Source organism: Aedes albopictus, chromosome 3 (genome assembly GCF_035046485.1).
Source record: "Aedes albopictus strain Foshan chromosome 3, AalbF5, whole genome shotgun sequence".
Taxonomy (NCBI): domain Eukaryota; kingdom Metazoa; phylum Arthropoda; class Insecta; order Diptera; family Culicidae; genus Aedes; species Aedes albopictus.
This window is the reverse complement of record NC_085138.1, coordinates 289,756,393-289,776,761: the sequence shown is the minus strand read 5'-3', so window position 1 is coordinate 289,776,761 and position 20,369 is coordinate 289,756,393. Positions and strand designations below refer to the sequence as shown.

At 41.5% G+C, this 20,369-nt stretch overlaps 1 long non-coding RNA gene across 1 annotated transcript; it reads right to left on the bottom strand.

Annotated features, from left to right (window-relative positions):
• Window positions 1-6,480: 6,480 nt before the first annotated feature.
• Window positions 6,481-7,254, bottom strand: LOC115258250 (uncharacterized). The gene is made up of 3 exons (XR_009999033.1): window positions 6,801-7,254; window positions 6,584-6,744; window positions 6,481-6,519 (listed from the first exon to the last, which is right to left on the bottom strand). It is a non-coding gene; the product is annotated as an uncharacterized LOC115258250 (long non-coding RNA).
• Between the last annotated feature and the right edge of the window lie 13,115 nt (window positions 7,255-20,369).

Here is a 20,369-nt window from a genome sequence, read left to right as displayed (position 1 = left end):
GTTTCAGGGGCTTTTAAAGACAAATCTTTTCAGCCATTTTTGCATCTAGTCATGTTTAAAACGATTTCAGTCCACTAGAGCTCTCTTCAAATGTGCGATTCCTTGTGGTTTAAATGAATTGTCACTAGCTCGGAATAGCTGGGAACAAAACACGAAAAACCCGGAAAAAAGTCCGCCAGAGTGAAAAAATATCGGATGTCGGATCAAAGTCGGGTCAAATTTTATCAAATGTTGGACCACTGTTGGACCCACATCGGGTAACTATCGTGTCTATGTTGGGTTTGGTGGCCAAAATAAAAATAGGTGCAGCATTGATTATACGTCGTTTTCAAAATTTGTTACTGAATGATAGGTTGATGTCGGGTTATACGTCATCAATTACGAACAAAGCTTCAACCGTTCAACAATTGGCGAGAACCGTCCAACATTAGGATGAGCTAGCTTAAGGAAGCGTTCAACATTTGGGTTACAGACATCCCATACAAATGTTCTATTTTCTCTTAGAAAATGGAATTTAAGGGAATACAAATTCAATGGGCAGTATAAGGGATAAGTAGATCTAGACGTTCACTGGATATTTTTCAACTAAAGTGGCATTATGCACGGAAAAACAAACGAAAACCAAAATGCCAGTACTAACCGTTCAACAATTGGCGAATTGCCCTACAGAAAATATCGTTCAAAGCTTGGCTCACACTTCATAAGGTATTTAAAAACTTTTAGCGCATGTTGGTTAACGGTTTGCTCGCGCGATGTAGTGGCACAGAATTTCAGACCTCGTTATTGCGCTGCAAATAAATTTTTTGCTCGCGCGATGCAGCGGCACGTTCGTTTACCCCCGGTGGTAGGCACGCTGTCTTACACTGCTCGCGCAGTTGCTCGCGCATTTAATTTGGATAAAAAATAATTCTAAATGATTACGCATTTTTCAAAGATAAACAAAAACAAATTAAAACACACTACTTTTGAGGTATTTGCTCTAGAAAACTTAGTTATTCAACTAAACCAATCGATTAGAAGATGCCATTTGATAGAAAAATCTTTTGAATAAGGTGTCGCGACCGGGCAAGCTGACAAACGCTCCAGCCGGAACCGAGTTCGCCGCGTTTGATTCCTCGTTCGACATCACGCGTCCGTTCTTGCCGACTATATCCGAAAGACTGCCAAGAGTTGCCTTTCTACTCTTGTAACGACCATACATCTTCTCAACAAAAGAGACTCTCCACATCCGACAGAGATGATTCTCTCGATTTTGCCAACATATTCTCTCATCTATCAAACTGTCAAGCCGTTATCAAGCTCAACATATCAAATGGTGCTATGATCATAATCAATTTTGATCATTTATTTTAAGCATTTTACTTAACTGGAAATCCAAGCTAGATATATTCAAAGTATTGTTATAATTAGTAGTATTATTATTATTCTTATTACTATTATCATTGTTATTAACTTCATCTCTATACCACATAAGGGTAAAAAAAAACTTCGATAAATTTGACCATTTTCAAGTTAAAGCCAGTTAAAGCTAAGTTTCCCGTTGCCAAGTAGAGCGCTTAAGTAAAATTTCACCTTTTTCCGTAAGTAATTTTGACATTTGTTTAACTGACAGCATTTTAACGAAACGATGCTGTAAGGAGGATGTGAAAAAACCCGGATTGATCCACCTAGTGGTGATAGTGCCTTTCTCGTCGAATATGTACTCATGACGTTTCCGTTGACGTGAGCTGAAATGTTCCTGAATCATGAGAATACTTTACTTTGAATTTTATCAGAGCCATCATTGAATTGACTTTAAACTTATTGATGGCACATATTCCGACGTCATGTTCAACGTATAGGCAGAGCTGAAAAATATCAGACCTCTCAGTTGCCAGCTTGACCTCCTTCACTATCACTGGAGGCCGATCAACACCAAGACGATACAACTTTTTCACATACACAGATACCTTAACGATTTTCGACAAAATATTTTCTACACACTTCTACACACGCTACATTTTATTATCATTGGCTACAAGATGCATGTAAAATTTGACAAAAACATGCAAGTAACTGAAATTTTTCATACTGAATCCCATTCAACTTTCAACCACAGGGAGCAACCAGTCGCACAAAAATTTTACGCAGTCATTTTAGACGCGAAAGAGAATTGAAAAAGTTTGTTCGGAGTTATAACGATTAAATTTTAATTTTCCCATACAACGTTGACCCATCCTTCTGCATTATTACACCTCAGGAATCTGAAATGGTGTGATTGTATGAGATCGTCTTAGTTTTGTCAAGATATCTATCGCTTGCTTTATTTTTTCTCACTTTTGAATTCCGACGAAGCACTCAACGCTAGTTTTGGAATACTACCGGTAGTTTCTTATGTGGTCTGAGTCTAGGTCTGAGACTATTTTCTTGCTTACCGTTCATCAGGTTACCGGAGAATCCGCGATTTGACGTGTCGCATGCATGGGTTTGGTTCGCTTTTATATTTGGCCACTTCCAGCGGAACACTCGGAACCGGTTTCGGAACACCATCGGTTGTCCCAAATATGATCAGAAACTATTTTCTTGTTAACCGTTAATCAGGTTACCTAAGGAGCCGCGATTTGATGTGTCGCATGCATGTGTTTGGTTCACTTAAATATTTGGCGGTGGAGCGGGCCTGGTTTGATGGTTAGAACACAAGACTATCATGCCAAGGGCCTGGGATCGAATCGCACTCCCGACATATTCACAAAACGTAGGTTCTTCCTTCGGAAGGGGAGGGGAGGGTCTCGAGATGAACTAGCTTCGAGTTAAAAATCTCGTTAATAAAGACTAAAAAAAATAATATTTGGCCACTTCCGGAGGGAACCCGGAATCGGTTCCGGAACACCACCGGTTGTCTCAAATATGGTTAAAACAATTTTTTACTAACCATTCATCAGGTCGCCTAAGGAGCCGCGATTTGAAGTGTCGCATGCATGGGTTCGGTTCACTTTTATATTTGGCCACATCTGGCGGGACATACGGAACCGGTTCCGGAACACTACCGGTAGAATCTTAGGTTGTCTAAGACTATTTTCTTGCTTATCATTCATCAAGTTATTGAAAAAGCCACGACTTGATGTGTCACATGCCTGGGTTTGCTTCACTGTTATATTTGGCCACTTCCGGCGGGACCTCCGGAACCGGTTTTGGAACACCGGTAGTTTCTTATGTGATCTGAGACCATTTTCTTGCTAACCGTTCATCAGGTTATCGCAAAGGGCGCGATTTGACGTATTTGCATGGGTTTGTTTCATTTTTATATTTGTCCACTTCTGGCGGGATGGCCGAAACCATTTCCGGAACACTACCGGTTCAGATATGATCTGAGACTATTTTCCTGCTAACCGTTCATCAGGTTAAAGGAAATCAGGAAAAAGCTGCGATTTGATGAGTCGCATGTATGGGTTTGATTCACTTTTATATTTGGCCACTTCTGGTGGGACCTTCGGAACCGGTTCCGGAACATTACCGGTTCAGATATGGTCTGAGACTATTTTCTTGCTTACCGTTCATCATATTATCGAAAATGCCGTGGTTTGATGTGTCGCATGCATGGGTTTGTTGCATTTTCATATCTAGCCCCTTCCTGGGGTACCGATCCGGAACGCCTAAATGGCCATAATTCCGGAACGGCTGGACCGATCCGAACCATTTTCAATAGCAAACAATGGGACCAGATTCCGCGTCGAATGAACCGTCGGTCATTAAAATCGGTTGAGATTTACTGCCGAAAAATGACGTGAGTTCGTTTGTACACATACACACACACATACACACACATACACACACACAGACATCACCTCAATTCGTCGAGCTGAGTTGATTGGTATATGTGACTCGAATCTCCGGGCCTCCTATCAAAAAGTCATTTTTGAAGTGAACATATCAAGAGCAAATTTTCAATACGACCTAAGTAACAAAATAAACAAAAATGAGGTTCTTGCATAATTCAATACCTAATAAACTGCTATATAATGTGTAACAAGATCACAATTCAACAGTAGTTAAAAACTTTTTAAATTGAAAAAATTAAACTGACTTAAGTAACACAGTAAGCACTTTTCATATGTGTCGCTTTGTCGGTACAATGACTTATGTAACGCACGTAACTCACAACTGACGTAAGTGCGCTGTCAAAGCGTCCGAAGTAACAAAATATGTAAACAAGAACCAGAAGTACTTACGTCGAGCGCAATCCATAGCACCAGAGTTGAAACCTCGGTCGGAACACTATTCCAGGGAAGCTCTGGCGGAGAAAAAACCGTATAGCTTCATTGCTATCAGTTACCAGCAGCCTGAAAAAAGTTTTCTCCCGGCCCAAATGGAACTAAAAGCAGTGGGAACAGTCGATCTTCGTCCTCGTCGTCTGCACCAAGAAGATCAACATTTTTTTTTACCTCGCCTTGGTTTCAAGTGAGTTTAAACATTAGTTCATTCAGTTCTCGCGTTGTTCTAATGCCCCCCATGTGTAATTCCACAGATCCACCTCTTTCACCGATCCGGCATCGTCAGCTGTAACGGCGACCTGGCCCTGGCATTGCATTTTTCGTGGTCGTAAAGCAAAGTAAGAGCTCGGAGTACATCGTCAAAACCAGCTCGGGCGAAACCAGCTGACCATATGGAACATAATAAATCATTAGAGGCCACAAAACTCGCCACAAAAGGTGGAAAAAGTGGCACGATTCGCTCAGTGCTGTGATTATTAATCTTAAGTCTGCTGCTTGGTCTGCTGATGGTGCCGAAGGAAGTTTCGTGATGCTACTCATAAAGCCAGCTTAGTTAGCAAGAATAAATTCATTCTAAAATAAATCCGGAAAGACTGTTTCCTCGTCTACATCTAGATCAATGTCCTATTGCCTCGTCACGGTTACAAGTTTTGAACAACAATCCTCTATCTTTCACGTTCCAAATTTTTGACCCTGTGCGCTTCAACAGGGTCTCCATTTCGAACCGGTATCGTCAGCTGCAACTGCGACTCTGACAACACATTTCTCCTGGTCACATTGCTGAGCAAGAACTCGGAATATGTACTATGTACATTGTATATAACTCAGCTCGAATGAAATTAAACTACGCATAAAGATCATATCAAATCCACAAAAATGACTCAAAACGTGACAGCAGCAGTTCTTCATTGTTTTCGCCAAACTTCCAAAAGAAATTGCCGTTGACATTTCAGAACATATTAACAAAGAAATTGCTGTTCAAATCCCAACGGAACAACAGAACAAATGAAATGAAAATGATTAATATTTTCAGTTTGCAAGTTTTTGTCGAAACATGGTATTTGGAACACATTTTTATTCATCAGGAGGGATTTCCTAAAACATAGAGTAGTACGCAGAACACAAGAAATTTCTTGGCCTATCTCGATGCATGGAAAATTCAGGCAAGAAATCGCTCAAGAAATAAGAAAGCGTCGCTTTATTCCGGATCCTGATGGTACGGAGCTGAAACGAAACGTCAAAACTAATGGGGCTTACTGTGTTAAATTTCTTGACCATTCCGGTCACGGAAAAATAATGCACTGAACGAAAGTTATTTGAGCGATTCCGTTTGAAGTGCATACCTCGCATTAGCGGAGGATCTATTGTCACAAAAGATCTAATAGGTAAGGAAGAAAGAAAAAAACTTAGTTTCTAACAGTTAAAAACTCATTCCAGTTTGAATTAATCATCTTTTATTAAACTTTTTGGTTAAATCGACCCTCCACCGTTATTTCTTATAACCCCTTGGAGTAATTCTTCATCCCGTTTAACGAACGGTTAGTGCCTGGTCGAGTAGTCATTCTCGAGGACGTTCGTTTTGGCCTTTGCTTGGCCGAAATTCTATGCTGCAGCAGGGGTTCATCCTCGTATAGCACGGGGTTTATGGCGTGCGCACCATCGTTGAACTTGGCCACCAACCGGTTCTTGTACCGGGCCGTTGGGGGTCCCTGATGTTGATGTGGAACACCTGTTAGGCATCGGCGTCCAGACTAATGGCCACCTTCTTTGGAAGTACTTTTGAAGCATGCGTAGTGCCGGAGAATGTGCATGGCGAAATCCATCGTTATACATGCTACGGAGCAATGCGTTTCTTCCAGTAGATCTGCTCTTTGTCTTCCGACATTTTTTTCGTATTCTATAACAGGATTCTAATTTTCCGGCTTCTGTTGTTTGCTTGTTTTTTTTTTAATGTCTGGCTCTACTTCGTCTAGTTCCATACATTCTTCTGTTCAGAGCTCTTCAAGCTTCACAGTCGCTCTCCATTTCGACACGCAGCCTACCTTCTTTCCATCGCAGAAACCGAGCACCTTTTCGGTTCCAGTGAACTCTTGAGGTTTCAATCCGTATGAAACCGTCTTGGCTGGTTTGGGTTCCTCTCAAAGGTGTCCCATTCCTACATGCTCCTTGATCAGTTCATTCGAATCCGGTTCCTGCACCTAAAGACTGTACGCCTGTACGGCAGCACCACCACTATGCTCTGCACGGTGTAGCAGTGCTCGGCGACGTCCTAAAAGGATTGAAGCAAACCGTAAGATCCTCAGAATCACTAACGAAACCAACTCAAATCTTACCTGCAGCTGAGTATTTTTGAATAAACGCCGACTTGCACATGATGAACCGATTTCCGAAATAAGATTGTCCTTACTTTGTTCCCTTCATTGATGTCTATTATTGCCGCTAGGCTTTACAATTCAATTTGTTGCTGGTACCATTCCTGCGTGGGAAGCACTTGCTGAAAAAAATTAATTATTATCGAATAAACTTGTTCGCCAAAAACCTAAAAAATACCTTCATTTCAAGAGGAATCCGTTTGGCTTAAGTGCCAATTTTCACACAACATAAACATCACAACGACGTAAGTAACATGTCTTAACTAACATGACAGCTGGCTACATGACGTAAACACACCGACGAAAGCAACATAAATTCGCGTAACGCGACGTAACGCACCCGACGAAAGTAACAGAGAGGCTTCAGAATGACTTAACAAAATGTCTTATTTATGTATTCTGACACCAAACGACGTAAAACTATTTTAATGCAAAAAACTAATGTTATTTTAAACTTAAACCAAATCTTTAATTAGGAAACACAAAATGCTGTTATCTGATGTCGTTTGCGCGTATTCATTATATGATTTTCGGTTTGATGGATAAATAGGAATTGAAAATGAATCCCCAAACTTGGAATTGGATTTTCTCGATAAAATCAAAATGTTACTTAGGACATATTGAAAATTTGCTCTTGATATAGCCTTTCCAGTACACTTAGTGTACGAGAAAGGCAAAAAGGGCACCAGGTTGTTTACGATTTGGACTAAGAGAAGTCGACGTCGGTGGTGTAGTGGTAAACGTGGTTACCTCTCACCCCAGTCGGTCGGGGTTCAATTGGGGTTTTAAATTTAGAAAAATGTATTGATTTCTTGATATTATACGAAAGAGCAGCTTTTTCTGAGCCACTATTTTTTTCTCAGATTTTTAGAACTTTATTTTGGTACTAAAAATGAATTTCAAAAAGAATGTTTGAAACAACTTTTTAACAGCAGGGCAACTATTTGACAGCTCCGCCCAGTACAAAATGCGACGAGGGGTGATTCGACAAATCGCTCCCATACAAACTTCAAACTGTTTTAAAATAGGTTCCCGGGCACCAAAATTCATGAAAATTTGGATTTCGACTCAGTTTGGCATGTAGATTCAGAATACGAAATAATGTCAAGACCGCTAAAGAAACCAATTTCCGTCGACGCCGAAGGTATTTTCTGAAATATAAAATCCGTGATCACGTCTTCCCTCGGATAGGAAGTAAAGCCGTAGGTCCCGGCCCATGTGTTGGAGCGGAAGTTACAAACGTCGATTCGGCAACGCTGTTTGTTTTGTTTACAACAGCTGCCAACACTTGCTACAAAGCTGGATGTTCAAACTTTGTGCGTGACTTCGTTGTGGTTCAAGTTGTTTTGTTTACATTTTCTAATTATGGTAGATTTTTTTTTCAAAATTTTGTTGAAATGGCGGAGCAATCGAAGAAATCTGAAATTTATTGCAAAAGTGTTACGCTAATCATATCGGCAGAAGTGAAGCAAGAAGCAGCAAGGGAAGTTTTTTCGACAAGTTCAGCAACAAAAGTGTCGTCATAAGCATGAGCTTTTGAAAGCAGAATTAATTAATTTTTATCTTTTTACTAAACATACATACGCTGCCAATATCTCGATATTAAAACTAAATAATTTTATTTTATTTAGTTCCGATTGCAATACCGTTCAAACGACGCCTTCCTACGAACGATAAGCATGTTCATTTGGCTCACACTTTGACAGTTCTCTCTGGGGAAAATCGACATTCCAACGGAGTTGTGAAGCTTTCCAAGGAAAATACTGATGAAAGACATTGCGCTGGGATTCTAGGGGAACTTTTAGTGGTATTACAGAGACCACTAATTTAGGGGTTTTGACTACGGTGGGAGGACTTTAGCGGTTACTTTATGAAGTTGTTGAAGAAATACTGGGCCAAAGCTTCACGGGAAATTTTATGAAGATCCACGAAGGATTCTTTGTGATGAATCTTCTGGCATTTCGTACGAAGGTTTTCTCAAGGGGAATGACATATCCTTTTCTAACCGGAATATCCGCATTTATCCGTTTCTATCCGTCGCTAACCGTTGCTAAGCGAGCTGCTAAGTGAGCAGCAGTTAGACGCGATTAACGAAACGGATAAATGCGGATATTCCGGTTAGAAAAGGATGTGTCATTCCCCTTGGGGCCTTGGGTTTTCTCTGGGATTACGCAGAAAATCATCTTGAAATTCTTCCAGGTGTTCCACCGGAACATCCATCAGGAGTTCGCTGGGGATTCTCATAAAATGTGTCTTAGATTTGCATTTTTTTTTCCAGGATTTAATAGCATGTGATCTTCTAGGAAAGTTCCTTCAGGGTGTTCTCCAGGGGTGTTTTCTAAGATTCTACTGTTGTTTCGAACCATCCTCCAATAATTTCAACCGGAATTTCTCTAGTATTTTTTTCCGGGGTTCATTCAGATATTTATTCGGACTCAGATTCCTGCAGGAATTCCTTCCGGGATCATTCCAAGAGATCCTTCTAGGATTTCTATAGTAATGCATTCTAAGATTTCTCCAGGAGTTTTTTTTTCTATGACAAAACTATTTGGGATTCCTCTAGGTTTTCTCTGGTTGTTGTTCATATGAATCGTCAAGGAATTCCTTTTGGGATTTCTGCAGAAATTGTTTATCAGATTTATCTGGGAAATCCTTCCTCCAACAATTTCTTCCGGGATACCTTCAGAAGCTCCTTCTAGATCTTCTCCAGGAGTAAATTTTTGGGTTCGTTTTATAGTTTCTTCTGGTAGTTCTCCAGGATTTTCTTTTAAGATTATATCAGGAGTGGCATCAGGGAGATTTCTCCAATAATTCCTCCGGACATTCCTCCAGGTATCCATTCAGGAATTCCTCCGGAGATTCATACTTCTCCAAAGATTCCTCCAGAAATTCCTCCGGGGATCCCTGCAGTATTTTTTTCGGAAATTCCTCGGGGAAAACCTTCCGGAGATTCCTCCAGAAATTGCTCCAAAAATTCCTCCGGTTTCTTCGTAGATTCCTCCAGAAATGCCTCCCAGAATTTCTCCAGAAATTCCTCTGGAGATTCCTCCAAGAATTCCTCCATGAATTTCTCCGAGGATTCTTCCAGGAATTCCTCCGAGGATTCCTCGGAAGAATCTCCAGGGGAACTCCTGAAGGAGTCTCCGGAGAAATTTTTGGAGGGATCTCCGGAGGAATTATTGAAGAAATCTCAAAAGGAATTTCTGGAGATTTGCTCCAAAAGATCCTCTGGTGATTGCTCCATAAATTCTTTCGGCTATTCTTCCGGGAAATTCCTCCAGGAATCCCTCCGGGGGAAGTCCTGCAGGAATTCTGGAAGAATTTCACGCGAATTTCAGAGGAACTCCGGGAAAATTTCCCGGAAACTTCCTGGTGGAATTATTGGTGAACTTCTGGTGCTATTCCCGAGGCAATTTTAGATGAGGTCCTGGGAAACTCCTGAAGGAATTTCTTGCAAACTCATTGGAGAAATCCAAGGGAATTTCTGCAGGAATTTCCGCGGAAGTCCTACAAGAATTCATGGGGAACTCCTGGATATACTCTCGGCAAACACCTGAAGGAATTACCGGGGAACTTTTGGAGGAATTCCCGGGGAACTTCCACGAGAATATCCGGGAGACTCCGGAGGGATAATCTTCTGGAGAAAGAACTGGAGGAAAACTTCTTAACGAATTCACGTGAACTCCTGAGGGACATTCTAGAGGAAATATCGGGGAACTCCTGAAAGAAATCTTTTAGGAATTTTCGAGAACTAGGAAACCTCAGATTTCTTTCGATACAGCAAGACAGAGTAGGAACATTGCTGCAGATTCTCACACAATTCCTTTCTTCCAGGAAACAAACAATTCACCGAACTGAAGTCGTTTTGAAATTAACCACAGGAAATCCGCGCTGATTGTGCTTTACCGCAGCGGCATTCTTGCGTATTTTTTTTAGTACATACCGCAGTGCTACTTCATTCCGTTGCCGACCTTATTGCGTTTTCCGCTTCAAATTTATGTTGTTTCTTGAGTTCTTTCCTTGTCAAACATTTGACCCTGTGTACTACAGGCCTAAGGCCCTTATGTACTAACAGCTTAATTTACACTGACGTCTTTGGTGCAAAAGAAGAAACAAAAAAGAAAGAGAAATGTCACTTTTACTCACGGAATAATACATCGACATATTAGTCATGTTCAACGACGCAGGTTGAACTTGCTCGAAGTTGCTGCATCTTGCTCTTATCCATTTGTAATCAAACGGGTAAGAGCGAGATGCAGCAACTTCGAGCAAGTTCAACCTGCGTCGTTGAACATGACTAATATGTCGATGTATTATTCCGTGAGTAAAAGTGACATTTCTCTTTCTTTTTTGTTTCTTCTTTTGCACCAAAGACGTCAGTGTAAATTAAGCTGTTAGTACATAAGGGCCTTAGGCCTGTAGTACACAGGGTCAAATGTTTGACAAGGAAAGAACTCAAGAAACAACATAAATTTGAAGCGGAAAACGCAATAAGGTCGGCAACGGAATGAAGTAGCACTGCGGTATGTACTAAAAAAAATACGCAAGAATGCCGCTGCGGTAAAGCACAATCAGCGCGGATTTCCTGTGGTTAATTTCAAAACGACTTCAGTTCGGTGAATTGTTTGTTTCCTGGAAGAAAGGAATTATGTGAGAATCTGCAGCAATGTTCCTACTCTGTCTTGCTGTATTGAAAGAAATCTGAGGTTTCCTAGTTCTCGAAAATTCCTAAAAGATTTCTTTCAGGAGTTCCCCGATATTTCCTCTAGAATGTCCCTCAGGAGTTCACGTGAATTCGTTAAGAAGTTTTCCTCCAGTTCTTTCTCCAGAAGATTATCCCTCCGGAGTCTCCCGGATATTCTCGTGGAAGTTCCCCGGGAATGCCTCCAAAAGTTCCCCGGTAATTCCTTCAGGTGTTTGCCGAGAGTATATCCAGGAGTTCCCCATGAATTCTTGTAGGACTTCCGCGGAAATTCCTGCAGAAATTCCCTTGGATTTCTCCAATGAGTTTGCAAGAAATTCCTTCAGGAGTTTCCCAGGACCTCATCTAAAATTGCCTCGGGAATAGCACCAGAAGTTCACCAATAATTCCACCAGGAAGTTTCCGGGAAATTTTCCCGGAGTTCCTCTGAAATTCGCGTGAAATTCTTCCAGAATTCCTGCAGGACTTCCCCCGGAGGGATTCCTGGAGGAATTTCCCGGAAGAATAGCCGAAAGAATTTATGGAGCAATCACCAGAGGATCTTTTGGAGCAAATCTCCAGAAATTCCTTTTGAGATTTCTTCAATAATTCCTCCGGAGATCCCTCCAAAAATTTCTCCGGAGACTCCTTCAGGAGTTCCCCTGGAGATTCTTCCGAGGAATCCTCGGAGGAATTCCTGGAAGAATCCTCGGAGAAATTCATGGAGGAATTCTTGGAGGAATCTCCAGAGGAATTTCTGGAGAAATTCTGGGAGGCATTTCTGGAGGAATCTACGAAGAAACCGGAGGAATTTTTGGAGCAATTTCTGGAGGAATCTCCGGAAGGTTTTCCCCGAGGAATTTCCGAAAAAAATACTGCAGGGATCCCCGGAGGAATTTCTGGAGGAATCTTTGGAGAAGTATGAATCTCCGGAGGAATTCCTGAATGGATACCTGGAGGAATGTCCGGAGGAATTATTGGAGAAATCTCCCTGATGCCACTCCTGATATAATCTTAAAAGAAAATCCTGGAGAACTACCAGAAGAAACTATAAAACGAACCCAAAAATTTACTCCTGGAGAAGATCTAGAAGGAGCTTCTGAAGGTATCCCGGAAGAAATTGTTGGAGGAAGGATTTCCCAGATAAATCTGATAAACAATTTCTGCAGAAATCCCAAAAGGAATTCCTTGACGATTCATATGAACAACAACCAGAGAAAACCTAGAGGAATCCCAAATAGTTTTGTCATAGAAAAAAAAAAAACTCCTGGAGAAATCTTAGAATGCATTACTATAGAAATCCTAGAAGGATCTCTTGGAATGATCCCGGAAGGAATTCCTGCAGGAATCTGAGTCCGAATAAATATCTGAATGAACCCCGGAAAAAAATACTAGAGAAATTCCGGTTGAAATTATTGGAGGATGGTTCGAAAAAACAGTAGAATCTTAGAAAACACCCCTGGAGAACACCCTGAAGGAACTTTCCTAGAAGATCACATGCTATTAAATCCTGGAAAAAAAAAAATGCAAATCTAAGACACATTTTATGAGAATCCCCAGCGAACTCCTGATGGATGTTCCGGTGGAACACCTGGAAGAATTTCAAGATGATTTTCTGCGTAATCCCAGAGAAAACCCAAGGCCCCAAGGGGAATGACACATCCTTTTCTAACCGGAATATCCGCATTTATCCGTTTCGTTAATCGCGTCTAACTGCTGCTCACTTAGCAGCTCGCTTAGCAACGGTTAGCGACGGATAGAAACGGATAAATGCGGATATTCCGGTTAGAAAAGGATATGTCATTCCCCTTGAGAAAACCTTCGTACGAAATGCCAGAAGATTCATCACAAAGAATCCTTCGTGGATCTTCATAAAATTTCCCGTGAAGCTTTGGCCCAGTATTTCTTCAACAACTTCATAAAGTAACCGCTAAAGTCCTCCCACCGTAGTCAAAACCCCTAAATTAGTGGTCTCTGTAATACCACTAAAAGTTCCCCTAGAATCCCAGCGCAATGTCTTTCATCAGTATTTTCCTTGGAAAGCTTCACAACTCCGTTGGAATGTCGATTTTCCCCAGAGAGAACTGTCAAAGTGTGAGCCAAATGAACATGCTTATCGTTCGTAGGAAGGCGTCGTTTGAACGGTATTGCAATCGGAACTAAATAAAATAAAATTATTTAGTTTTAATATCGAGATATTGGCAGCGTATGTATGTTTAGTAAAAAGATAAAAATTAATTAATTCTGCTTTCAAAAGCTCATGCTTATGACGACACTTTTGTTGCTGAACTTGTCGAAAAAACTTCCCTTGCTGCTTCTTGCTTCACTTCTGCCGATATGATTAGCGTAACACTTTTGCAATAAATTTCAGATTTCTTCGATTGCTCCGCCATTTCAACAAAATTTTGAAAAAAAAATCTACCATAATTAGAAAATGTAAACAAAACAACTTGAACCACAACGAAGTCACGCACAAAGTTTGAACATCCAGCTTTGTAGCAAGTGTTGGCAGCTGTTGTAAACAAAACAAACAGCGTTGCCGAATCGACGTTTGTAACTTCCGCTCCAACACATGGGCCGGGACCTACGGCTTTACTTCCTATCCGAGGGAAGACGTGATCACGGATTTTATATTTCAGAAAATCCCTTCGGCGTCGACAGAAATTGGTTTCTTTAGCGGTCTTGACATTATTTCATATTCTGAATCTACATGCCAAACTGAGTCGAAATCCAAATTTTCATGAATTTTGGTGCCCGGGAACCTATTTTAAAACAGTTTGAAGTTTGTATGGGAGCGATTTGTCGAATCACCCCTCGTCGCATTTTGTACTGGGCGGAGCTGTCAAATAGTTGCCCTGCTGTTAAAAAGTTGTTTCAAACATTCTTTTTGAAATTCATTTTTAGTACCAAAATAAAGTTCTAAAAATCTGAGAAAAAAATAGTGGCTCAGAAAAAGCTGCTCTTTCGTATAATATCAAGAAATCAATACATTTTTCTAAATTTAAAACCCCAATTGAACCCCGACCGACTGGGGTGAGAGGTAACCACGTTTACCACTACACCACCGACGTCGACTTCTCTTAGTCCAAATCGTAAACAACCTGGTGCCCTTTTTGCCTTTCTCGTACACTAAGTGTACTGGAAAGGCTATATGTTCACTTCAAAAATGACTTTTTGATAGGAGGCCCGGAGATTCGAGTCACATATACCAATCAACTCAGCTCGACGAATTGAGGTGATGTCTGTGTGTGTGTATGTGTGTGTGTATGTGTGTGTGTATGTGTACAAACGAACTCACGTCATTTTTCGGCAGTAAATCTCAACCGATTTTAATGACCGACGGTTCATTCGACGCGGAATCTGGTCCCATTGTTTGCTATTGAAAATGGTTCGGATCGGTCCAGCCGTTCCGGAATTATGGCCATTTAGGCGTTCCGGATCGGTACCCCAGGAAGGGGCTAGATATGAAAATGCAACAAACCCATGCATGCGACACATCAAACCACGGCATTTTCGATAATATGATGAACGGTAAGCAAGAAAATAGTCTCAGACCATATCTGAACCGGTAATGTTCCGGAACCGGTTCCGAAGGTCCCACCAGAAGTGGCCAAATATAAAAGTGAATCAAACCCATACATGCGACTCATCAAATCGCAGCTTTTTCCTGATTTCCTTTAACCTGATGAACGGTTAGCAGGAAAATAGTCTCAGATCATATCTGAACCGGTAGTGTTCCGGAAATGGTTTCGGCCATCCCGCCAGAAGTGGACAAATATAAAAATGAAACAAACCCATGCAAATACGTCAAATCGCGCCCTTTGCGATAACCTGATGAACGGTTAGCAAGAAAATGGTCTCAGATCACATAAGAAACTACCGGTGTTCCAAAACCGGTTCCGGAGGTCCCGCCGGAAGTGGCCAAATATAACAGTGAAGCAAACCCAGGCATGCGACACATCAAGTCGTGGCTTTTTCAATAACTTGATGAATGATAAGCAAGAAAATAGTCTTAGACAACCTAAGATTCTACCGGTAGTGTTCCGGAACCGGTTCCGTATGTCCCGCCAGATGTGGCCAAATATAAAAGTGAACCGAACCCATGCATGCGACACTTCAAATCGCGGCTCCTTAGGCGACCTGATGAATGGTTAGTAAAAAATTGTTTTAACCATATTTGAGACAACCGGTGGTGTTCCGGAACCGATTCCGGGTTCCCTCCGGAAGTGGCCAAATATTATTTTTTTTAGTCTTTATTAACGAGATTTTTAACTCGAAGCTAGTTCATCTCGAGACCCTCCCCTCCCCTTCCGAAGGAAGAACCTACGTTTTGTGAATATGTCGGGAGTGCGATTCGATCCCAGGCCCTTGGCATGATAGTCTTGTGTTCTAACCATCAAACCAGGCCCGCTCCACCGCCAAATATTTAAGTGAACCAAACACATGCATGCGACACATCAAATCGCGGCTCCTTAGGTAACCTGATTAACGGTTAACAAGAAAATAGTTTCTGATCATATTTGGGACAACCGATGGTGTTCCGAAACCGGTTCCGAGTGTTCCGCTGGAAGTGGCCAAATATAAAAGCGAACCAAACCCATGCATGCGACACGTCAAATCGCGGATTCTCCGGTAACCTGATGAACGGTAAGCAAGAAAATAGTCTCAGACCTAGACTCAGACCACATAAGAAACTACCGGTAGTATTCCAAAACTAGCGTTGAGTGCTTCGTCGGAATTCAAAAGTGAGAAAAAATAAAGCAAGCGATAGATATCTTGACAAAACTAAGACGATCTCATACAATCACACCATTTCAGATTCCTGAGGTGTAATAATGCAGAAGGATGGGTCAACGTTGTATGGGAAAATTAAAATTTAATCGTAATAACTCCGAACAAACTTTTTCAATTCTCTTTCGCGTCTAAAATGACTGCGTAAAATTTTTGTGCGACTGGTTGCTCCCTGTGGTTGAAAGTTGAATGGGATTCAGTATGAAAAATTTCAGTTACTTGCATGTTTTTGTCAAATTTTACATGCATCTTGTAGCCAATGATAATAAAATGTAGCGTGTGTAGAAGTGTGTAGAAAATATTTTGTCGAAAATCGTTAAGGTATCTGTGTTTGTGAAAAAGTTGTATCGTCTTGGTGTTGATCGGCCTCCAGTGATAGTGAAGGAGGTCAAGCTGGCAACTGAGAGGTCTGATATTTTTCAGCTCTGCCTATACGTTGAACATGACGTCGGAATATGTGCCATCAATAAGTTTAAAGTCAATTCAATGATGGCTCTGATAAAATTCAAAGTAAAGTATTCTCATGATTCAGGAACATTTCAGCTCACGTCAACGGAAACGTCATGAGTACATATTCGACGAGAAAGGCACTATCACCACTAGGTGGATCAATCCGGGTTTTTTCACATCCTCCTTACAGCATCGTTTCGTTAAAATGCTGTCAGTTAAACAAATGTCAAAATTACTTACGGAAAAAGGTGAAATTTTACTTAAGCGCTCTACTTGGCAACGGGAAACTTAGCTTTAACTGGCTTTAACTTGAAAATGGTCAAATTTATCGAAGTTTTTTTTTACCCTTATGTGGTATAGAGATGAAGTTAATAACAATGATAATAGTAATAAGAATAATAATAATACTACTAATTATAACAATACTTTGAATATATCTAGCTTGGATTTCCAGTTAAGTAAAATGCTTAAAATAAATGATCAAAATTGATTATGATCATAGCACCATTTGATATGTTGAGCTTGATAACGGCTTGACAGTTTGATAGATGAGAGAATATGTTGGCAAAATCGAGAGAATCATCTCTGTCGGATGTGGAGAGTCTCTTTTGTTGAGAAGATGTATGGTCGTTACAAGAGTAGAAAGGCAACTCTTGGCAGTCTTTCGGATATAGTCGGCAAGAACGGACGCGTGATGTCGAACGAGGAATCAAACGCGGCGAACTCGGTTCCGGCTGGAGCATTTGTCAGCTTGCCCGGTCGCGACACCTTATTCAAAAGATTTTTCTATCAAAGTCATGTTCAACGACGCAGGTTGAACTTGCTCGAAGTTGCTGCATCTCGCTCTTACCCGTTTGATTACAAATGGATAAGAGCAAGATGCAGCAACTTCGAGCAAGTTCAACCTGCGTCGTTGAACAGGACTATTATTCCATACGGAAAATTAACAACATGACTGACAGCATCGCATGACAGTACCATCTGTTGGCAAATCTTTCTGGCTGCAAATTACTTATCAACTGCGAACGCTCAAGTAATTTTGATTGCAAAAATTTTACGTAACCATTACTTGTCCTATCTTTTTACACAGTACTTACCAGGTGGAAACTAGCCATAAGGCAATAATAGTCAAAAACATGGACAGTTCAATAATTACGCAAGGGCTGAGATTTGACCATATGCGTAGAATATTTTTTTTTCACTATTTGTGGTCCTCTATCACCCTTTGAAAAGTTTGCACTCTGGAACCTAACACCCTCTATAAATATAGTAGCAAACACCTTTTATAATTTCTCCAGAATATTCACATAGTCCCGTGTCTATAGACGTGTGACCTCTATGTTATAGTAAAAGAAAAACTTTTTTCCGCAACTTACCAAAGAAGAGTGCTATAACTATCCTCAAACTTGTTCCTCGATCCATTTTGAAACCTGGTAACACATTCGGATTAAGATAATAGACGTTTGAATCGCTGCGAACCACATCTGATAAGTAGGTGATTTTATTGACAAATATATAAGCTAATGTTCCCGCGGAGAAAAAGCACCACAAGCTATACCTTCATCCGCCATCGTCGTCGCGTCGGCTCGTTGTTCCGATGGAAATTTACCACGATGAAATTATGTTTAATGTAAATTTAATTTGCTACGCCGGATAACTTCCAACAAACATTCAACGTATGCAAATCACGAACGCTCAGAGCATTGAGCAGCATATCATCCTAGTGTGGCCGGCCGTGTGCATCAGGTTCGAGCTTGGGACGAATTTTGCTTGCTCTTGGTTTATGCATCTAGATAGATGCCACATTTCAAATGCAGTCGGAATGTAGATGTTTTGACCCTGCACATTTGGTCCATGCGGGTAAATTATGCACAATAATTTTCCTCCCAGTTTGTGCATCCTAGCCGGGCAGTTGAAGCCTCTCTGTGTTCAAGAGTAACTGCGCGTTTATAACGGGACAGCTGGGAAAATTGATCGGGTAACAAATTAATCATTGAAGGGCAATTGTTTTGTATCTTGCTTCGGTTTACGTCGATGCCGAAATTAGCATCCGTAAGTCCTTGTAGCAGCTGCAAAATGGTGAGTCGGAAATTAGGTAGGAGCACCAAACATTGAACTCACATGTTCCGCGACTTAAGGACAAGCTTGTTAGAATCCCAAGATGGCCGCCACAATGGCCGACATTTGAACATTCTCGCGATTTTAAGCGCACAAATATCATTAAAACCTGCACCAGCGCACTTAGGCTTCCAAACGGTGAGTCGATAAGGAGAGCGTCCAACATAGCTCTGGTCCTCACACACGCTAAAACTGCTCAGCACTAAAATGTGTAAGACCTACTCATAAGTGCATAATTTCCAGACCACACAAAAATGTGTAGCAGTTACACATTCTCGAAAAACAGCTCGTACACTCTTCTAGGTGCGAAATGTTGATTTTTTTTTGTTTTCCAAGGTCACTAGTAATCCTACCTAGATTGACGTACACAATTTTTTGCGATTTTAACAATTTTGCGGACATTGGAGCTGATTTTGTAAATGTGCAAGGGTTACACATTTCTGGTGTAGTCTGGAAATTATGCACTTTAGTGCTGAGCGGCGTTAGCGTGCAAGTTCCTACCTCATGCTTCCACGGGGGCAGCTTGCCTCCTCTTTCATCTCGCTCATTTTCCTGCATATTTAGAAGAGTGAGTAAGAAAAAAGAAAAAGCTGGCTCCGCTAATGGTGACCACACATCACTTGTTCATCGATTTCAAATCGGCGTATGATACAATCGGTCGAGAACAGCTATGGCAGATTATGCACGAATACAGATATTCGGATAAACTGATACGATTAATCAAGTCAATGATGGATCGAGTGATGTGCGTATTTCGAGTGCCTTCGAATCTCGCAGAGGGTTACGGCAAGGTGATGGTATTTCGTGCTTTATGTTCAACATTGCTTTAGGTTTAGAAGATGTAATTAGGAGAAGTGGGGTTAAACACGAGTGGAACGATTTTCACGAAGTCCGTTCAGCTGCTTGGTTTCGCTGATGATATTGATATTATTGCTCGTAAATTTGAGACGATGGCGGAAACGTACATCCGACTAAAGAGTGAAGCCAGACGAATCGGATTACTCATTAATGTGTCGAAGACAATGTACATGATGGCAAAGGGCTCCAGGGAGGAGTCACCGCGCCCGCCACCCCGAATTTATATCGACGGTGATGAAATCGAGGCGATTGAAGAATTCGTGTACTTGGGCTCACTGGTGACCGCCGACAACGACACCAGCAGAGAAATACAAGACGCATTGTGGCAGGAAATCGTGCTTACTTTGGACTCCGCAGAACTCTACGATCGAATAAAGTTCGCCGTAACACGAAGTTAACCATCTACAACACGTTGATTAGACCGGTCGTCCTCTAAGGGCAAGAAACATGGACCCTACGTGCAGAGGATCAACGCGCCCTTGGAGTTTTCGAACGGAAGGTGTTGCGTACCATCTACGGCGGAGTGCAGATGGAAGACGGGACGTGGAGAAGGCGAATGAACCACGAGCTGCATAAGCTGCTGGGAGAACCAACCATCGTCCATACCGCGAAAATCGGGAGGCTACGGTGGGCGGGTCACGTCATCAGGATGTCGGATAGCAACCCGACTAAAATGGTTCTCGAGAGTCATCCGACCGGTACAAGAAGACGTGGAGCGCAGCGAGCTAGGTGGGTCGATCAAGTGGAGGACGATCTGCAGACCCTACGCAGACTGCGGAACTGGAGACAAACAGCCATGGACCGAGTGGAATGGAGGCGGCTACTATGTACAGCAGAGGCCACCCCGGC